General features: G+C 47.0%; 1 non-coding gene across 1 annotated transcript; it reads left to right on the top strand.

The window, feature by feature from the left end:
* The first annotated feature begins 1,753 nt into the window (after positions 1-1,753).
* On the top strand, positions 1,754-1,825 carry TRNAQ-CUG (transfer RNA glutamine (anticodon CUG)). Its single transcript has one exon. It is a non-coding gene; the product is annotated as a tRNA-Gln (tRNA).
* Positions 1,826-21,253: the final 19,428 nt, after the last annotated feature.

Below are 21,253 nucleotides of genomic sequence, written 5' to 3' on the forward strand. Positions count from 1 at the left end.
TGAAATTGAAAACTGAAAGTTGCATTTTGAGGAAAGGGGTGGCGCTGCGCAGTTTCGGAACACCTGTGGCTAGGTCTGACTAGGGAGCGAGAGAGAAAAAAGGCGACGGAGTCGACGGCGGCCACCTGCGCCGTGCGTAGCGTCACTCGTGCTCCGACATACGCCAGCTCGCGCGAAGCGCGGTGTTGAGTAGCGTAGTGAAGCTTTTCGCTTCTAAAAAATTGGCTGTGGTTTAGCTCTGGTTATAACCCTAGTTGTATTGTGAAAGCTTCGTTTCCTCGGCACGTCGTCTACGCAGCGTCTCATTCCGACGCTCTCGAGAATTCAAAGCGGTCTCTTCCGCAGTCGAAGAGTCACTCCGCGACGTGGCACGACTTCTTCTAGCCGCATCTTCGTTACGACGCTTCTCGAGTTGTGCGGCGCGTTCTTCTGGCGTCTCTTGAGCGCGTTCTGTCGTTGTTGCGTCTTTCACGCTCTCCAAAAAGACTACAATACACTGATGGGAAGCACACACACACACACACACACACACACACACACACACACACACACACACACACACACACACACACACACACACACACACACACACACACACACACACACACACACACACACACACACACACACACACACACACACACACACACACACACACACACACACATATATATATATATATATATATATATATATATATATATATATATATATATATATATATATATACTTACCGCGAGGCGACACCTCCTCTCCCTCTACCTCAGCGGAGCACATCTGGAGCAGCGAGTGGCGATGGCAACGGGTCGACGGCGGCGCCATCTGTTGGAGCGCGGCGGTGGTGTTGCTATTCAACGGCGGTTCAAGGTAGTACGTCGGCCACGGCATACGGCTGAAGTGCGCGACCAGCCGAAGTGGCTCGCAGGCTGGCGTAGTAAAGCTTTCGCTTAAAAAAAAGACATGGGCATAGTCAGTCGAATGGTCACAGCCTTTCGCCGAACACACTGAAGAAATTCCAAAGTGTCTCAATTTTTACATCTCCCTTCCCTTTCACCCTCTAGATAAATGTAAAACGCCTTTTTGTGCGTGCAGGCTAGCTGCCCTTTATTTACCATAGGCTATCGACGGCTGTAACGGCCGCCTTCTGTCACTGCAAAGCCATCCGTAGTTGCGTACAATAACTAATTCTTTAAATACACCTCCGGCCTTCACGGCGCAGAAAAGAGTATCCGAACTATTGCTCCATTTATTAAAGTCTACTGCGTAAATAAGACAGCTTTTAATTACCATTTTACAGTGGATTTGGATGCGCAACTAAACTTGTGGCTGACCATGTCTTCTCCCGCGTTGGCCCGCGTTCCATTTTTCGTCACAGGGCATCAGCGCCGCTCTGTGGCGTGGCTGGACATTTCGCTGCCGCGACCGCAACGCAGTGACATCTGCCGCTGTTCACAGTAACAACCGAACCGACATCCGCTTCCGGTGTTTCAACAAACCAGTTGTGGCCGCTGTGGCAGATTTTGACGCTTTTTATTATGACACAAACTCGGAATACGGACCGCGGACTCAGAATTAAGCGATCCTGGTTGTCCAGGATAGATGTGCGTTTCTTTTTAGGTTTTTTTACGTGTATGTTTTGACCGTTCATTAAGCTCCCGAAAGCACAGATTTCCTGTGTTCCGGCGTGGTGTAGTGGTTAAGATACATGGCTTTCACCCAGGATACTCGGGCTCGAATCCCGACGCCGGAGTTTGGTCTCATGGTGTAATGGTTAGCACTCTGGACTCTGAATCCGGCAATCCGAGTTCGAATCTCGGTGGGACCACCATTGGTTTATTCATTCCGCTCTTTTTTTGCCACATTAAGTTGTTTGAGCGAATGATTTCCAAAATACACATAAATAGTGAGTTAGAAAGAAAAGAAAAATATTTTCACAGCCAAACTGTCAGCCGAGGCTTAAGTCAGCTTTGAAGCGCTGCAAAGCGATTAAATCCGGCCCTTTTTTGAATACAAAGCCAAAACTAATCACTTAAGGCACGCAAGAAACCCGGTGGCAAACGCAACGTCCACAGCTCACCTGTTGCAGTGCCTACGGTGCCCAAATGGGACTGCTCGCGCTACTGTACCGCGTCTTTTGCATTCTTTTGCTCGCCACTTGGTGCAAGGGCAGTGATAGACACCGCCGACTGCGTGGTCGTTATTTCTGAGAGCGACGAAGCAAACGAAAGTGCATGCCCTGGTAGTGTTTGTTCTCAGGTGGAATGGCTATGCTGCGATACAATTCGCGCTACAGGGATTAGAGAACAACTCTCTCTTCGTTTCTTATAATTGACACGCATCATCTTTTCTGTGCCTACGAACTCGCCATCGGCATTGCATCCACCAGAATTTGTTTATTTAAATGTTAATCAGTAAATAGTAATTATTTGACTAGCTGATTCGTATGATTTATTGAATGACTGACGTCCGACGCGGCTAATAGTATGCCCCTGAAATTATTTCCTTTCAATTTCGGTCACTATACTTTTAGGAGTTTGTGAAAGTGCTCGCTGAATTAGACGCCTGGTGTATAATGTTTTGTCGACCTATTTTTCTCCCGCTTGCAGCATTCCGCTGTTCCGGCAGGCTATGTGTGACTGTTCGAAAGATATCTATCAGAGGGACAATTTGGAACAAAATTTGAAAGAAGATCTTCCAATTACACCGCATGGAATACATCTGCTTCCTGTAGAAAACGAGGGGGAGTGTTCCAAAGTATGTTTATGCTTCTGCATAACGTGTGGACGGCTCGAATGGCTGTCTGGCACGAGGATGACGATGTTAGGTCAACGCGAGACTCAGATATCATTGGTTTTTAAAGTTTTCTACAAGTATCAGAGAGAATAGCCTGCTTGGCATTGCGGCAATCGGCTGCGGCAAAGATGGAACTATATAGCCGATGACGCCATCCCTTCCTTGTTTTGCAGGATTGCGATTACGGATCGGTCTCAAAAAACTGTCTCAATATTGAGACAGTGACGTCAAAATGACGACACCGAGTAATGCCGACCGCCGAATCTGCTAATGCGGAGCAAGGAGGCGATGGGCTCCGCCCCGAAACCACTATTCGCACGACAAGGGACCGTAGACTAATGTTTTGCAGTAAAGACGCAGTGAATAAAAACGAGTAATGTTTTATTTTGCTAAGAAACTGTATTTAAAACCCAACAGCACCAAGCAAAAGAAGCAGTGTTTTCATTTTTGCAATTAAGTTTGCTGTTCAGTCACTTTTTTTGCCGCGAAGGTGTGCTGTCAGCGGTATAGCGTGAACATGTTAGTCTGAAAATGAACAAAAACGCAATGAAGAAAACAAGTAATTATTTATTTTGGTAGTAAACTGTGTTGCAATCTCAACAACACGAGGGAAAATTAGAAGCATTCTCAGTTTTGCAATTAAATTTGCTGCAGGTTAACTTCTCTTGCCATGAGGGCGCGCTGGCAGTGGCATAACGTGAACATGGCGGCCTGCAAGAAAACAGCTGATTCCATGGCTAGTTCCTGTTTTTTCGCGTGTCGTCTAAAATCAAGGTACTTTGCGGATGTCTTAAGTGCGCAGAAAAATCTGATTGAAGGCAGTGAATGCTACGGGCCTGCCGAGATCAACTTACAAGCAGCGCTCGGCTCGAAAATCGACGAAGACAACTTTAGTCTGTGCTCTCGGTCGGCGCCTATCGATCGCCGAGTGACGTGTGGTTCTGTTTATTTTCTTTAGAAAATACCAGAAAACCATGAATCATCACATAGAAGCAACTGCCGACAGACAGGTGCAGCTGCTGATAGCTTGCAATCTCGGTGCGGGAAATGAGAGCCGACACGGCCTGCCTCTGTGGCAGCACTCTTCTGCCTCGTAACCAAGTGTTGCCGCCCACATCGGGCTAAGCACTTGATGTTCCGTTTGTATTTTTGTAGCTCCGTTCGGTTTATGTTCAGTTGTTGCCGTAGTTTCTTTTTTTTTCCTGTGCAAGATGCAGAAATTGTGATGTTTATGCTCCACATTGTTTAGAGAGAAAGGAAGCACTTGACTTGATAACTTTGCTATTGTCACCGAGGAGAGAACGAGCTTGTTCCATTAACGTTATTTACTGATCATGTAGTAGATCCAGGGTCAACCTAGAAAGAAGTAGTTTGCTTGTATAGAGGCTAATTGCAACTGGGCAGAAAGTTGAGCAAGTTTGTTCATGTTTGCTGGTACACAGCGCTTGAATTGCATATGATCCAGGGCAGTGAGGTAGGTAGGACAGGGCAGTGATGTGTAATATTGTATTTTGCTCAGCAGGCGGAGTGATGTTGGTATAACTCGGTTTGGTGAGGGCAGTGTTTGAAGGGCTTTAAATACTTTGCATAGCTTCTAACATGCACTTCCTTTCAGGTCGGAAGGCCACTTGTTTTTTTTTTTTAATTATGGTCCATCATATCTGAGACACCCTGTATACAGGCCACTCCAGTTTGAAAGGGAACAACCAGTTGAAAATGACTAGGACATTAAATACCTAGGCGAAAAGTAGCTTGACAGCAGTTGCACTTATCACACATATTATATGATAGCACAAGGAGCTTGTCCGGCCATTCGGCATTGTCACCGTCTCGTGTCATCATGGACAAGACTTCATAGCCCTGTGTTACGCAAACCAAGCTAGGTGTCAGTTATGGGGCAATAACCGAGTGCTCAAAATTTCCCACAATGGAGCTGCCTGTATATTCTTAGAGCTGTAGAGCATTTCCAGTAACGGTGTTGCATGATTTGTGATTGTAAACTAACCTCTAATCACACACCATCTCCTTGATGATGTGTCTGTGATGTTTACACATCTTTGTCTATCAGTGAAGATGTTCTAGTCATTCAGCAGTCATTGTAGCCACTGCACCTTACAATCTTTATTATGCATTGTTGTACAGCGGTTTCCTTGCAGTAGGTACAGCTTTTAGCACAGAGCGAAACCCCTAGCCACACACCATTACGCTAAAAGCTTAGGTTTGGTATTTACACTACTTATATGTGCCAAAATGTTTTGTAGTTCGAAAAATGCATCATGTACACTGTACTATGCCATATTTATTGTACAGGTAGCCTCTGTATGAAAGAAAACATGCACTTTGAACTCAATTTTTCAGATTTTTTTTCTTAACTGCACTCAGAAATGCCATACGGTAATTGTACATCAAGGTAAAGTATGCTTGTATGTACACTGCCTTTTCTGCAATAGAAACACTCGTGTCAAATGCTGTGCCTAAAAAAATAAACGCGCTTACTGAATGTATGATGCAATAAAAAACAGATTTTTGATTCCAACAAGCATCACAAATATTTCATGCCTTATTCCAGCACTACACGTTTGGTTCATGCATGTTCGTCACACAGGTAATGACCACAGGCACTCCACCAAGCTGGAAGGAGACAGCAGAGAAGGGGCAGGTGGGCTGACATAAGCATTGACAAAAGAGAGTTCAAAATGATGCTTTTCAGAAATTGGGCGAGCTGCTTCAACACCTTTTCCGTCTTCAGGAAGAGACTGTGCAACACGCTGCTGAGGGACTGGAAGATATACTAGCAAACACACTGAAAATGAAGTGGCAGCCGGTGGGGGGCACTTGTTTGTCACTGCTGGCTTCTCGCTGCACACAGGTTGGCCAAGGGCACAACCACATCACACAATTGCTCACACACTTGCAGATATGTGTTGTGCAATGACACAAGGAAATGACAGTGGCAACAGGGGAAGAGTGCCTGATATGACTCTCTATGCCAGCATGGTGAGTCGTCTCTGGACGCTAGATTTTCCATCGCAACTGCCGCTGCACCATCCCTCGGTACGCCTTCCTCTGGAGACGGGTCGTCCTAGAGAGGCCAAAAGTACAGCAGCGCATGCTCTTCTCAGGAGGCAGGTGAGGAGGGATCCTGTCTGTACGAGGCAGCCACCATTTAGAGGTGGCCCGTTGTTATCTGGGTCAGAGGTAGTGTCGCCTGCACCCTCTGCTGATATGGGCACATCCAAACAGAGGCTGTGAAGTGCAGCACGTGCGGTGATGATGCGCACTGTCCACTTCCACTGGCACTGGTGCATCCGGTGTCCTTGAAAGCAACGGAAGCAGCTCTTCGGCACACCAATACAGCGCTCAGCCACAAATTGTGTGAAAGCATGTGGCGTGTTGTACAGGCCTTCTGCTGAGTCAGGTCTGTAATGTCATGCAACTGGTGCAGGCAGCCATGGCTCCAGTGGGTAGACATAGTCTCCTGCATAACAAAAAATGATGCAGCTAAGCATGTCCTCTCTCAGTGATCTCAACAGCATTACAGGACACTCTGCTATACAGTAGAAAACTCACGCCAAGTAGCCCACATCCAGGCTTTGCTGAATATGACATTCAAGAGCATACATACATGCAGGGTTTAGATGTATAAGTGAGCACTACTGTAAGGTCAGTCTTTTACCACCATATTCATATAAATGATGCGCTATGATTGCCTACAAAACACAAGCGCTGTCAGGTGCATTTTGCTTTGGTTTCTTCAACAGGAAAGGCTATGCATTTCAACAATGTAATATGTGTCCTGTGTTTCTGCTGCAATTATATTTAACAAAAGGAAAGGGTGGCAATACACTGTATCATACTGTAAAGTGTCTGCATTTGTGTAACTGTCCAGACTGATTCTTGTAGCTTTAGCAGATCCGGCCAAATGCATAGTGCTGGAGCTCAATAGATGTGACTGAGTTCGCCCGACGGGTGACACGGCTATTTTACTGCTTACCCAGAAAAAAAAATCACCATCGTCCAGCAGGCCTTCCTCCGCCTCGGAATGCCGCCAGAAAAACGCGTCGCGGAAGGATCCGGGTCAGCGCGAGTCCACGGCCAGGATGCACATGTTCGCGCCACAGATCTGAGAAAAAACAAGCACAGCCCGTACTCACTCTCGCTGCCGAGGCCCGCACTTGTAGCTCATGCACTTGTAGCACTTGAACTCATGCGGTCAAAAACAGTGGCCGAGGTATACTCACTATTACGTCCGCAGCGTAGAACCGCTTGCGGCTCGTTCGCAGCACTGCCCCCAGACTCCTTGATAGTGATGAGTGCCCAATCGACACACCCGACGACGCCGGAGATGCTGCCGCGGCGAACGTTTAGGCAAAGGGCGCCCTCCTTCGCCGCCGCCTTCTCCTCGGGTCTCCTCGGAAAGCGAACACCCCCCTTCTGTTACCCAACGTTGACATCGGTCTCCGCTGCCCGCCGCAAAGGCTTGTTCACAGTCGGTTGGGCTGCGCCGACGTTTTCTTCATTTCCAACGGCGCCTTGAAACCCACCGGAGGCGAAGAAGCGCAGCGCGCACAGCACCTGCCGCTCCACTGACAGCGCACTCACCCGCGCACTTCCCAGTTCAACGGCGAGTTCGTCGCACAGACACTGCGCAGTCTCCTCGAAATAACTCTCCCGCGCGTCAAGGTCGTCTTCATGCACCCTCCGACACCGTTGCTCGCGCGGTCACCCGCGTATACGACGATGTAAACAGCCGCCATTTTCTGTCTCAAACGTGTTGATACTACTTTTTCCAGTCTCAAAAAATCGTCTCAGTCTGCCCGCATAATTAGATGGCCAACGTCACCACTTCTGCGCCATTTACGACGTCAGTCAGTGACGAAAAAAATCAAAATGGCCGCCGACCAATAGGAGAGAGGCAATATGAGACACTTTTTGAGACAGTTTCGATTGAGACTGATCCGTAATCGCGCTCCAGGTTACTTCTCACTGCTGATATCGCCACCGATCGTATAGCCTGTCATCAATCCATCTCGTACCGCGGCTGCTGCGTTTCGATGGAGGCGAAATGCGAAGGCGCCCGTGTGCTATGCGATGTCAGTGCACGTAAAAGATCCCCAGGAGGTCGAAATTACTTCCGCAGCCCTCCACTACGGCACCTTTTTCTTCTTTCAATCCCACCTTTATCCTTTCCCTTTCGGTGCGGTTCCGGTATCCGTCGATATGTGAGACTGATACTGCGCCATTTCCTTAATAATTTAATGCAACAATTGGTTTTTGGGGAAAGGAAATGGCGCAGTATCTGTCCCATTTCCTTCCCCCCAAAACCAATTTTCATTTCCATTTCGGCGCCTGCAGTAAGCCGCAGCCTGTGTCAACTATCTACCACAAGCGGAAAAATGAAAATGAAAATTGGTTTTGGGGGAAAGGAAAAGCCGCAGTATCTGTCTCACATATCGTCGGACACCGCAACCGCTCCGTAAGGAAAGGGATAAAGGAGGGAGTGAAAGAAGAAAGGAAGAAAGAGATACCGTAGTAGAGGGCTCCGGAATAATTTCGACCATCTGGGGATCTTTAACGTGCACTGACATCGCACAGCACACGGGCGCCTTAGCGTTTCACCTCCATCGAAACGCAGCAGCCGCGGTCGGGTTCGAACCCGGAAATGCACGCGCTGTGTCCCCCTTTCCGCTCCCAACAATAATATTTGGTTTTTGGTGAAAGGAAATGACGCAGTATCTGTCTCATATATCGTTGGACACCTGAACCGCGCCGTAAGGAAAGGGATAAAGGAGGGAGTGAAAAAGAAAGGAACGAAGAGGTGCCGTAGTGGAGGGCTCCGAAATAATTTCGACCACCTGCGGATCTTTAACGTGCACTGACATCGCACAACACATGGGCGCCTTAGCGTTTTGCCTCCATAAAAACGCAGCCGTCGTGGTCTGGTTCGAACCTGGGAACTCCGGATCAGAAGCCGAGCGCCCTAACCACTGATCCACCGCGGCGGGTACCACTCCTAACAAGAATGTCAACTCGCTGCGCATAGCAACAGTAACGTCACTCGTGCTCCAGATGGAGCCAGTGCGCGCGTCAGCGGCACGCGCGGCGACGCTCCTTCGTCAGACGACTCGTTGCAGTCGAGTCAGTTGGATGGCTCCCAAGCGGCCCAGTGATTCCACGGTAAGCGGTTCAGAGAAGCACCAAAGGAAGCCGGATTCCTCAATACCAAACGCCAGAAAAAAATTTAAAGAACTTTCGAAATCCTAAAGTGTGCTCGGTGAAATCTGTGGTCATTCGAGTGGGGTGACATTTGCAAAAAAAATTGGCTGTGGTTTAGCTCTGGTTATAACCCTAGTTGAATTGCGAAAGCTTCGTTTCCTCGGCACGTCGTCTACGCAGCGTCTAATTCCGACGCTCTCGAGAACTCAAACCGATCTCTTCCGCAGTTGGAGTCACTCCGCGACGTGGCACGGCTTCTAGCCGCATCTTCGTTACGACGCTTCTCGAGTCGTGCGGCGCGTTCAAATTTCGTATCTTGAGCGCGTTGTCTCTTCCTCGCTTCGTTCTGTCGCTATTGCGTCTCTTTCGCGCTCTCCAAAAAGACTACAATACACTCAGGCGAAGCGCATATATATATATATATATATATATATATATATATATATATATATATATATATATATATATATATATATATATATATATATATATATATATTTACACCTCCCGTGAGGCGACACCTCCTATCCCTCTACTCCAGCGGAGCACATCCGGTGGAGCGAGGGGCGATGGCAACGGCGTCGACGGCAGCGCCATCTGTTGGAGCGCGGTTGCGGCATTGCTGGACAACGGCGGCTCAAGGTCGTTCGTCGGCCACGGCGTACGGCATACGGCTGAAGTGCGCGACTAGCCGAACTGGCTCGCAGGTTGCCGTAGCAAAGCTTTCGCTTTAAAAAAAAAAAGGGCATAGTCAGTCGAATGGCCACAGGCTTTCGCCGAACACAGTGACGAAATTCCAAAGTGTCTCAATTTTTTCATCTCCGTTCCCTTTCACCCTCTAGATAAATGTAAAACGCCGTGTTGCGCGTGCAGGCTACCTGCCTTCTATTTACTATCGGCGATCGACGGCTGTAGCAGCCGCCTTCTGTCTCTGCAAAGTCATGCGTAGTTGCGTACAATAGCTAATTCTTCGTTAATTACATATCCGGCCTTTACGGCGCAGAAAAGAGTATCGGAACTTATGCTTCTAATTATTGAGGTCCATTGCGTAAGCAAGACAGCTTTTAATTACCCTTTTACACTGGAATTCGATGCGCAACTAAACTTGTGGCTGAACATTTTTTCTCTCGCGTTGGCCGCGTTTCATTTTTCGTCAGAGACCAATAGCGCCGCTCTATGACGCTGCTGGACATTGCGCTGCAGCGACCGCAACACACATAGAGTTTCTTATTATTAACTAGAGGGAAAGCTGGCGCCCTGCCTATGGGAGTTTGCATGGAGCTTTCTCGAGACCACCTGTACCACCATGGGCATTCGAAGCACCATGGGGCGGAGAGCTACTAACTGCAGAACTACAATTTTTGGCCAAAGAATATTTAAAAAAACGTTGCTCGATAATCAAGAATATCCTATCATTCAATATCCGGTCCATAAATCGTAACAAACGAGCAGAAAAGGATGTAAATGAAAATTTTGCTCAAAATAAGCAGTGGCTTGCTCTCCTATTGGCCAAAGCATTGCAGACCACAAAAGCCAATATTTCGTGCTTGACAGACGCAATTTTAAAAAGAAATATGTTTTTTTTTAAAATTTTGTCGCTTTAACAACTTAAAAGGTTTTTCCACTGTATTTCAGAAAACCAAAACCTTTTATTGGCGTCTTGTGCTGTTGCGTTTTCTCTACTATGACTTTTGCACACTACTTTCACGCCGAAGTCGTCTGCGCGTGGAGCGCGCCGTGGACGAATGGGACGTCTTTAGTAACGCCACTCTCTGTTCCTAAAAAAAAAAAAAACTACCGTTCCGCACCAAGTAGCTCATCGCCCCATGATGCTTTGCGCGCCCATGGAGGGGCAGGTGCAGCGCCGTTAGCTTTCCCTCTAGTTAATAGTAAGAAACTCTATGGCAACGCAGTGACATCGTCGCTGATCACAGTCGCAAGCGATCCGACATCCGCTTCCGGTGTTTCGAAAAACCATCTGCGTTCGCTGCGGCAGATTCTCACGCTTTTTATTATGACACAAACTCGGAATACGGACCGTGGGCTCAGAATTCAGCGATCCTGTTTTGTCCAGCGTAGATGTGAGTTTCTTTTTAGGTTTTTTTTTCGGATATGTTTTGACCGCTCATTAAGCTCCCGAAAGCATATGTTCGCTCTGTGCCGGCGTGGGCTAGTGGCTAGTTACCTGGATTTCAGCCAGGATACCCGGGTTCGAACCCCGGCGCCGGAGTTTCGTCTCATGATGTAATGGTTACCACTCTGGACTCTGAATCCAGCAATCCGAGTTCGAATCTCGGTGGGACCAGCGTTTTTTTTTTCGTTCCCGGGTTCGAACCCCGGCGTCGGAGTTTGGTCTCATGGTGTAATGGTTAGCACTCTGGACTTTGAATCCAACAATCCGAGTTCGAATCTCGGGTGGACCAGCGTTTTTTTTTCGTTCTTTTTTTTGCCACATTTGGGTTGTTTGAGCGAATGCTTTCCAAAATATATATAAATAGTGAGTTCGAAACAAAAGAAAAATATTTTCACAGCCAAACTCTCAGCCGAGGTGGAAGTCAGCTTTGAAGCGCTGCAAAGCGATGAAATGCGGCCCTTTTTTGAGTACATAGCCAAAACTAATCACGTAAGGCACGCAAGAAACCCGGTACACACGCAGCGTCCACAGTTCACATGTTGCAGTGCCTACGGGGCCCAAATGGGACCGCGGCGGCTGCGTTTCGATGGATGCGACACGCTAAAGCCCCAACTCGATGAACACTTCCGAAGCGTACACGCGAAGCGCCTACGCGCCAGCGGCGCGCCGCGACGGACGTCGAAACGTCGAAAGCGGTGCGAATCGCTGGTGCTCGCATATCGCTCGCGCTGCCATATCGTTGATAGACTGCATAGGCTAAAATCGGCCGAAACTTCTTGACTACCACTTGAAGCGTTTAGCTTTTTAAAGCGGCAGAAGTAAATCCATTTATAAACTAATTGTAGTTTGCACAATAGGTTTTTATGCAAACACGCACGCATCTCCTCGCAGTTTTCTTCGGTGTTTAGCGTAATCTGCAGCACCATCGAGATAACATCGCTTGGATCCCAGTACAGCTCGTTGTACTGCGCTCGTCTCCAAGCATCATTATTTGCAATAATGCTAGCGGTGTGTGCACGAAGACGAGCTTTATTGCTTGTGATAAGAACAGCACTTCAGCTCATTGTGAGAAGGCAGGAGCGTCGCCAGCGAAGACGGCACCGCTGGTGGGTTCGGCCCGTGTTCGTGGCGCGCAGGCAAGAAGGCCTATATCACACTGCGGTAAGTACCTTCGTTTCCTCTGTAAGTGTAAAAGGTCCGTGTAGAGTATTGAGAAGACATTTAGCGCAACAGTTCGGCGGCCTAGTGGTTAAAACATCCGACCCCTATGCCGTAGGCGCGCAGTTCGGTCGCCAGTGCCGCCGGGTACCCACTACGATACACTGGGTAAAGAGGTACAGAGATCCTTTCCCCTGGTCTGGTGGTTGGCTTCTCTGCATTAATCTGCTTGGAAAATGTGCCTTTGACTGCACCTAGTGCAAACATGAATGCTTTTTCCCGTGGGGCTATTTCATGAACGGTTTGATTGCGTCTACACAGTGCAGTCACTTATAGGTTCCCTAACGACCGCGGACGTAATCTAGCTAACAAGTTAACGCCACGCAACAGCAAATATTGCTATATTTTGTGGTGCTGTGCAGTGGTACGTGCTGACGGAATTCTAGCAGCAGGTACATTGTCGGCTGTGCACTGTGAAAAAGAAAAGTTCGCCGCTGTTGTAGCTGTGTCCAAAATGAACAGCAACTGCCACCCTGTGACAACAAATCCAAACTGAAACAAACATAACTGCTTGGATTTGAGGTGTAGTGGTTATGAAAAAAAGCCAGCTACCAATACGCCATCATGCATGTTTTAATGTTCTGTAGTGGTGTCCACACATACCGTTAACATAAGTGACATTCAGCAGCGGGAGTGGGTGGGAGAGGGTATAGTGCCAAAAAGGAATGGAGGCTTCGGTACAGGCGGAACTGCAGTGCCGGTAATTGCTGTGCTGTGTTTAATGGGACTAAAATAGCAGTCGTGTTCCATCTGAAGTGAATGCTAGGCACTTAGTGCACATGTATATATATATATATATATATATATATATATATATATATATATATATATATATATATATATATATATATATATATATATATACTCTTGAAAGCGTTGAGTTCCACTTGGAGACCAACTCTCATCCACCATTGGAGATGTGAAGCAACTCGGATGAAGTACGTGGCAGAGGAGTTTCACGTCAATGTATTCGAACATTGGCAACTAACGAATTAGCGCGGTCTTCGAAAGTTGGGGCTCCTCTCGGTGGTCTCCGGGGCGCATTGCTTCTGCAAAACAGTGTCAGGAGAACCAAGGGGCATTAAAAATTGGCTGCTTCTGCACTGCTCGTGCAGAAGTGTAGTGCCTGCATTGCAGAGATGAAACTTTGAAATAATAAAGCTAGTGAAGCAGAAGGGCAGCACTGGCATTGACAAGATGCAGCTTTGAAAACGACTTTAATACCTCAGCTGGCATAAATAATATGCGCACCCCGTCAGGTCGTCAGGCCACAACTTTCACTTGTGCAATCAATATCCCTTGAATGCTTCTTGTAGTGCAGAATTCAAGAATTAAGCTGCTCTCCAATCACAAGAAACCTAGCATTTCAAGGCCCTTTGGACTTTAATAGCATCGTGATATCTCCATTGTGCGGCTGAAACGAAAATCTTTGACCCTGAAGACTTTGCACAGACGCTGTACACAACAAGACTGCTTCATTCAGTCACAGAAACCACCCACAATGGTTGTGCTGTTATAGTGCATCACAGTGTATTGCAGTCATGCTGTCTGGTTTTTGCTTGTTGGCATATCAAACCACATATTTTGCCTCTACAGATGCGTCGCATGCGTGAAGGTGACCATGAACTTTTCCGAAAGTTTTTCCGGATCACTCCAGTGCTGTTTGATGAAGTCTTGAGATTTATTTTTCCAGACTTTACACAGCAGCATGTTGTGAGAGAGCCCCTGGAGCCAGGCGAGCGACTGGCAATAGCATTGAGGTTTGTAAAGCTTGAGTTCTACATTCTGAGAAGAAGCATTTCGGCACATAGTTGTGTGAGAGTTTGGCGAAATAGACATGCTACCGTTTAAGCCTTGGAATGGTCCTCTCAAAAAGTAAAAAATGAAAGGGCGAGAGAGACTGGAGCAGCTGTTGCTTACAGAGCTGAAACCAATTAAGGCAAACAAAACAGTGGTAAATGCTCAAAAACATATTCTGAAAAATGCAAAGAAAAAAAGAAGTCAGATAAAAGCAATAAGTCACTACTGGAGAAACCAGAACAAAAACAAAATGGTTAAGACATGGCCAAAAGAGTATGGAATCCCTAGCAATTCAGGTTTATGGCACAGGAAGGCCGGGTTGTAGCACCCGAGGACTTAAAGAGCAAAGAAAGCAAGCAAATGCAGCCAAGGACAGTCCAAATGTGAAGAAAGTGAACTGAAAAGGAACAAAGTAAGGCTAGTGAAGAGCGTTACTACAGATAAACGGTAAGGTAACAGAAGCAGTGCAGTAGAACAAATGAGACACGGGCAAAATTTGAATGCATGGTGGTGCTAAACCTATAATCTAGCATTGCTAGAATCCAGGAGCTTCACATCATAAAATGACTTTCCCTGCCATACCTCTACAAAAGCTGCATATAGAACTGAGACGCTGGCAGAAAAATCAAAAATACAGGAAAAATGGAGGCGCAAGGCAAGGTTACGTCTTGTCTTGATCCTTTTGCTCTGTTTTCTAGCTGTCTGGCTTCAAGGCAAGATAATTGCCATGTTGCTCTTGCGTTCCACGTGGGCATCGAGACAGCACGGTAGTGCATCCAAGAAACATCTAGGGATATTTGGCAACGACTGAAAGATCATTTCATGCAGGTGAGGTAGGCCTTTGCAATATTCTTCCACTCTGCTATGAGAGTTGGCGCTGGTTGTCTCTCAGAGGTGTACCATTTCATGTGGCAGTTTTTCATGTTGTGAGCTTATAGCAGCTTTTCTACAGACTTCATAGTCCCCTCGGTATTTTTAGGATTCGTCGTGAAGTAGTGCTCTTGCACTGAAAGGAACTTAACAGGGGAAACATTAGCAAGAAATCGTATTCCACATGTCTGTCATTGGATGTTGGCTTTTGGTCATGTAACATTTTTCAAGGTTGCCGCTGTCTATCTCACTCAAAGTGCTGCTGTCTGCTTTCAGACACCTCCAAAGGTGCAGTGAGAAGGTATTGCCAGGGAGTTTGCCCTGCGATGGCAGTTTCTGAACTGCTTGGGAGCGGTTGACGGCAAGCACGTGGCCATCGTCTGCCCTCCAAACTCCGGGAGCAAGTTCTACAAGAACAAGGTAAAATTGTGCATTTTCTGTATGCTACTTCCATTTAGATATGTTATGAAATGTCAGCTCTAAATGGACTGGCATTGACTACATGAGTCTTGTATACACATCTGGAGCAACACATAATTGGACAGGTCATACCTGAGCTCCTTATACTCCATTTCATACACAGCAGGCAACGCTGTCAAACCTAGCGTGCCTGTTTGCACAGGCTGTCCGTGCCTAAAGGTAGTTCACATTCAGTGAACATTACAGTAACGCAAGAGAGCCCGAACACTGGAGTGCCCAACAGCATCTAATATGGTTTCGCGGCGGACGCACTATTTCCATAGGCTTCACAGCATTGCCTGCTAGGTGTGAAACGGCATACAGTAACCGGGCGTCTCTTGTGTGCAAAGTTGTTAACATGGCAAACAGGGGAACCAACCAAACCATTCTCGCATGTCTCTTTTAACAGTGTCTCTTATAATGAGATTTTACTGTACCATGCTGTATAGCATGCAGTCATGCCTTGTCATTGTCACACTGAACATTTCAGGCTAGGTGTGCTGCCACCTGTGCTAATTGCCTGTGCTACGCTTTTCATTTCAGGGCACATACTCTGTTGTGCTCATGGCTGTCATCGATAGTGAAATGAAATGAAATCTTTATTTGCCATCAAATACAGATGGGGGGATTGTAGAAAAAAAGCTGTCCTTGGACAGCTTGACGGGTCCACAATCCCTTATTTTGGCAGAGTGGCGGCAACACGTAACATATTCTTGATATGCAAACATATACATACATATTTAATATGATACAGACTTAGTACTCGTAAACGAAAACAAGAGAAAACGAAAAGAACAGAAAACAAGAGCGGAACTCACTTCTACAAATCCAAACGAAAGCAACTGCAAGGCTAGATAACATTACATAGAAACCAAATACATCTGCCGGAGGTTCTTGTAGGTTGCCGTGAAGAGGTCAAAACGGACAGAATTATAATAATTCAAAAGCGTTGGTATTGTGTACTTAAGGCACTGTTTCCCGTAACTTGAACGTGACATTGGTACTGACCAATCCTCGAAGTGTCTTGTAAGGTAAACTAAAGCGTCTGTTTGGGCTTGTTGGTCAGTGAACATGGTAAAAGAATGGTTTCGCGCTGCATTCTTTTACCATGTTATTGTAAGGTAACTTGGAGTTCTGTCTTGTAATTGGGATAGGTTACGTATATTGTTGATATTCCTGTGGATTTCTTGTTTATATACATGGCTTAAGCGATATCTATAGAGATTGTGAGCTGGAATTACACCAGAGTTGCTAAAAAAAGTTGAGGTGGAAGCAGTATAAGAAGCATTATATGTGTGTCGGAGATACTTTTTCTGTAACGGGTGGATGTGTTCTATATTAGCGTACTTCTGCAAGTATATCCTTGTGGATGTCGGTGCTGAAGGCCGGCTTAGTGATGGTGGCACACTGAAAAAAAGTGACTTCGGGTGTGACCTTAGCGTGGGACGCCTGGACATTCCAAGAATTTGAAGACAGCCTGGGACGCAAGAGACTACGCCCTTCGCTTTCGTGGGCGATGAAGCATTCCGGCTTCGAGTTGACTTTATGCGCCCTTATCCATCTAGGCAGCTAGACAATCAGAAGAGGATCTTCAATTATCGGTTAAGCAGAGCATGCTATGATGTGGCATTATTTAATCACGGTTGCCATGTTGTCGGTGCAAGAAGGTGGTAGAACACAGGCTTAATTCAAAACAGAGAATATGAAAATAACTTCAACAAATGTTGGAATTATACTGACATTGAATTAATGCAAGCTTTCTCAATACACTTTATATTCACAACAAGGAAATGTCAGCTTGAATAAATGGAAAGCTCAAAGCAAGCAGGTCTGGACAAATTGAATTCCATTGTTTCTGTATCCCCATGCATGTGTTCGTTAATAAATGCACTGGATGATATGCCACAACCTTTGTTCGTTGATTGTTATCGTTTTTTTTCCAGACGCTGTGCTGAGAACGCCTTCGGAATTACAGCAGCCAGGTGGCGCATCCTACTGCTCACTATCCCGCTGCACCCGAGTAATGTGGACTACATTGTCAAGGCTGCCTGCATCCTCCACAACTTCCTGACTATCCGAAATCCAAAGTCGCCGACCTTGACAGACAGGGAAGACATTTCTGGGAATGTTGTGGAAGGGTACTGGCGGCGAGGCAAGCAATGGGTGTTGGGGGAGAGCTGTGTGGAGCGTCAGTACTTCCCACTGGCTCCGACACGTGCACGAAACCACCACACTGATGCTGCTACGGCCAGGGAGCAGTTTGCTGCACTTCTGCAGCAAGGCTGGTGAAGTTCCCTGGTAGCGGCAGCAGCCAGGAATATCAAAGAAGGCAGTTGAGCAGGGTGCAAGACCAGCAGCGTCATCCTAGACAGTGAATGTAAGGTAGTCTAGTGTTTAAGAGAAATGCATAGCAACTTCTTACTACGTTAGCTTTGGCCATGCATGAAGCTGTTTGCGGCCCTATGTATTCAGGAACGAGCACATGACAGCACGGCACTGACCGGAAAGAAGTACAGTCAGGCCCGCTTATAACGGCCACTGGTATAATGAACGCTCACGGCAAACAAGAGTGGGGCTGCTGTAAAAATATGTATTTGGGCAATGGCGCTGTGTCTCAGATAAAACGCACAACCTCGGTAAGTGCTAGACTCACAGCGTCGAGAGTGAAATTTGTGCACACCGGCGATTTTATGAGGCTTGCGCAGCAGACTGACATCTCTTTACGCATAATGTGCTTAGGCAATCAAAACCACGGCTTCTGTGGTGCCTGTTACAAATTATTTCCTTGGGGTAAAAGAATTGTCTATTCGCAAGTTCCGTAGATGGTGGCGCCGCGCACCGGTGAGGCCGAGAAACGCCACAGAGATGATCGGCGCGAGCAGGCGCAGGCGTGTGTGCGGGAGCTAGGACTTCGCAGTTTTTTACTTTGTTCGAGCTGCGCGTCAGCGGCGTCTTAAGGCTGTTTGCGATGGAAAAAAGAAGAAAGTACAAGAGCAACAGGATGTGCTGCGTGCCGCAGTGCACAAACCGGGCAGTGTGCGGACAAACAAGTCTGCATTCTTTTCCCGCTGACGCCCGTCTGAAAAAGCTGTGGGTGATTAAGCTGCGCATCGGGAAACGTGTGACACCGCCGATGAAGGTGTGCAGTGCCCACTTTGTGGAGGACGACTTCTTTTGGAGCCGTATTGGTAAGCGATGTGCTATTCATTTCACTATTATGCTAGCACAAATCGACTGTCTAGCGCAAATATTTCTGTAGTGTGTGTGCGCAAGGAATGAGCGGGCGACAAATGCAGATCTCAGGATGTAGAAGGGAGCTGCAACGAAAAGCGTCGCTAAGCTGGGAAGTTGGCGTCAAGCTGTGCATTTGTGTAAATGCACAATCGTGAGATCTTTTCTGCCCACTAACAGCTGCTCATTTGTATGATGGTACCCGCCGCGATGGCTCAGTGGCTTTGGCGTTCGGCTCGTGATCGCAATGTCGCGGGCGAAATGCAAAAAAAAAACGCCCATGTTTTGTGCGATGTGAGCTCACGTTAAATAACCCTACATAGTCTACATTAATTCAGAGCCCTCCACTACGGCAACTTATCATTAGCTGAGCCGCTTGGCGACCTCAAAACCCACAATCCACAATGTGAGGTCACTTATGCTCATTGGTACCGTCGCGGGAATACACAAGCAGACGTGGTGTTGTGATCGGAGGCCCCGACAGCGGGAACAGACGAGCCCGGCAGGCGCCATCGAAATATGTTTGACCAAAGGTGCTGTCGTCCTGAAGAGGATTAGGAACGGCTCCTGGCGACGGTGAGCTGTGACGAAAGGCCTCTCATCCCTTCGTGCAGAGTATGGAATGCGGCATTTCTCCCGAACTGCGCCCTCACGTGGACCGGCAGAAAGACCCGAACAAAGGCGCCGGACCCTCCTTTCTCGCTTGCACCTGCGCGGCCAGACAAAGCGGGGGCGGACACGGCTGATTCATCTTACCCTCTGGAATTCACGGGGCCGTCAGGACGCATCTTTCCCATGGAGGGGATCACCGCCTGCAAAGCCAGCGACCTTATGCACCTGGTCAACCCGTCGGAAACAGCATTCCAGGACCTCAAGGCGCCAGGATTCCTTATCGCCTGTGCACGTGTTTGTGAGGGCGGAGCGGTCACGGGGTTAGGGAAGAGACTATGAAGAGTGTGTCTGCCCATTGGACGCTTGATCAGCCACCGGTTTCCCTAGCTAGGTGCCTAGGGAATATCCCCTGTATTTAAGCCGCGATTTGGCTGGTTTCACGGCACGTCATCTCTGACTTTTGGTCTCCCTGCTTCTGTTGTAAATATGTAAATAAACCTTCAAGTTTACCAACCCTCCTGAAGGCTTCCCTCCGTCGTCTGCAGAGTTCATCGTCATGCGGTGAAGACCTCGGTCCCGATACCCAAGCATATCAGTGGGCACAAGTTTCTTGTTAATTTCTCCTTAAAGCGAATATCACTGTCTGAGTCACCCACTACGGTGAAATAACAGCCTGTGAGGGTAGTGCAGGGTAGCTATGATACAGTTCAGCGTAGTGTGTGATGCCGCAGTCTACCACTGTCTTTTGCTGCAGTTCCATGCACGGAGTACCCTCAATGGAAGCAATATATGGTTGTACTTAAACAGCTGTGTAAGGCATCTTTTGTCAGTAATTCCTGCAGCAGTCCTAGTGAAGTGCTGCATCAGTTTGCAAAAATTAGTAGCTTGTGCAGAGTGAAGCAACTAATGATAGCATTTCTGTCTTAACAGTGCCGCACTTTCAAACCATTGTAAGAGATAGAAGGCGTAGCTGCATTGAGCTAGGAGGTAATTCATAATTTATTCTACAAATCCAAACATATGGACACCAGTTCGCAAGAGGCTCAAGAAAACTGCTATACCTTCACAATGCCTACCAAACAGAACTCACGACCACCAGGACCTTCGAAGAGCACAAGTATCAGCAGCCCGTGCTGCGGGAGCATCCGCTAGGGATAGCAACGGCAAGTTATTTTTCAAACCTGGTTGAGACATGGTTGCATTAATGCCAAATTTCTTTATTAGATGCTAATTTCATTCAGTCAAGCACTCTGCTTTTTAATAAGTCTACGCTGTACAAATTACAATACACTAGAAACAACTGACGCATACACCTTTCTAAAATCTAAGGTACACAACAGATTACACAACTTAATGCAGTGGCACTTTTATTTCTTTGTTATGGCAGAGAAATGTGCGTGTTCATTTTTTTCAGTGATGCTACCCGAACGCAGTGGTATCTCGGACCTGTCCTCTCCACCATTGGCCCCTTCAGATGGAGATACATCTACAGGGATGTCTGCGGTGAGCATTGACTTACCACATTTGTCTGGTTTGAAGCATTACTTTCCCTCTGAAAATGCTCACATACTCTGTATCAGCTGTCAATTTCCTGCACCATCCTTTGCATCTCTCGTCATTCAGGTGACATGTGCAGACAGTGACACTATCCCTTAAGCCTTCGTTAAGGCATGTTGATAACATCCGCTATGAAATACAAAACCCCTGGGTAAAAGATTAACATCTAATGAGCCACAGTGTGGCGCATGTGCAACTCATAAATTTCTACAGAAATGTGCAGCTGAGGGACGCATTAATAGCTAAATATGAACATTGCAGTAAAATTATTCCTTTGCATGGAACATAGAAAACTGAGAAGTATGTAAAAGGTATGTTACTACTTTTCGTACTTATTTTAGGGCTCATGCTGTAGCTACATCT

Source organism: Amblyomma americanum, chromosome 1 (assembly GCF_052857255.1).
Source record: "Amblyomma americanum isolate KBUSLIRL-KWMA chromosome 1, ASM5285725v1, whole genome shotgun sequence".
Lineage (NCBI taxonomy): Eukaryota > Metazoa > Arthropoda > Arachnida > Ixodida > Ixodidae > Amblyomma > Amblyomma americanum.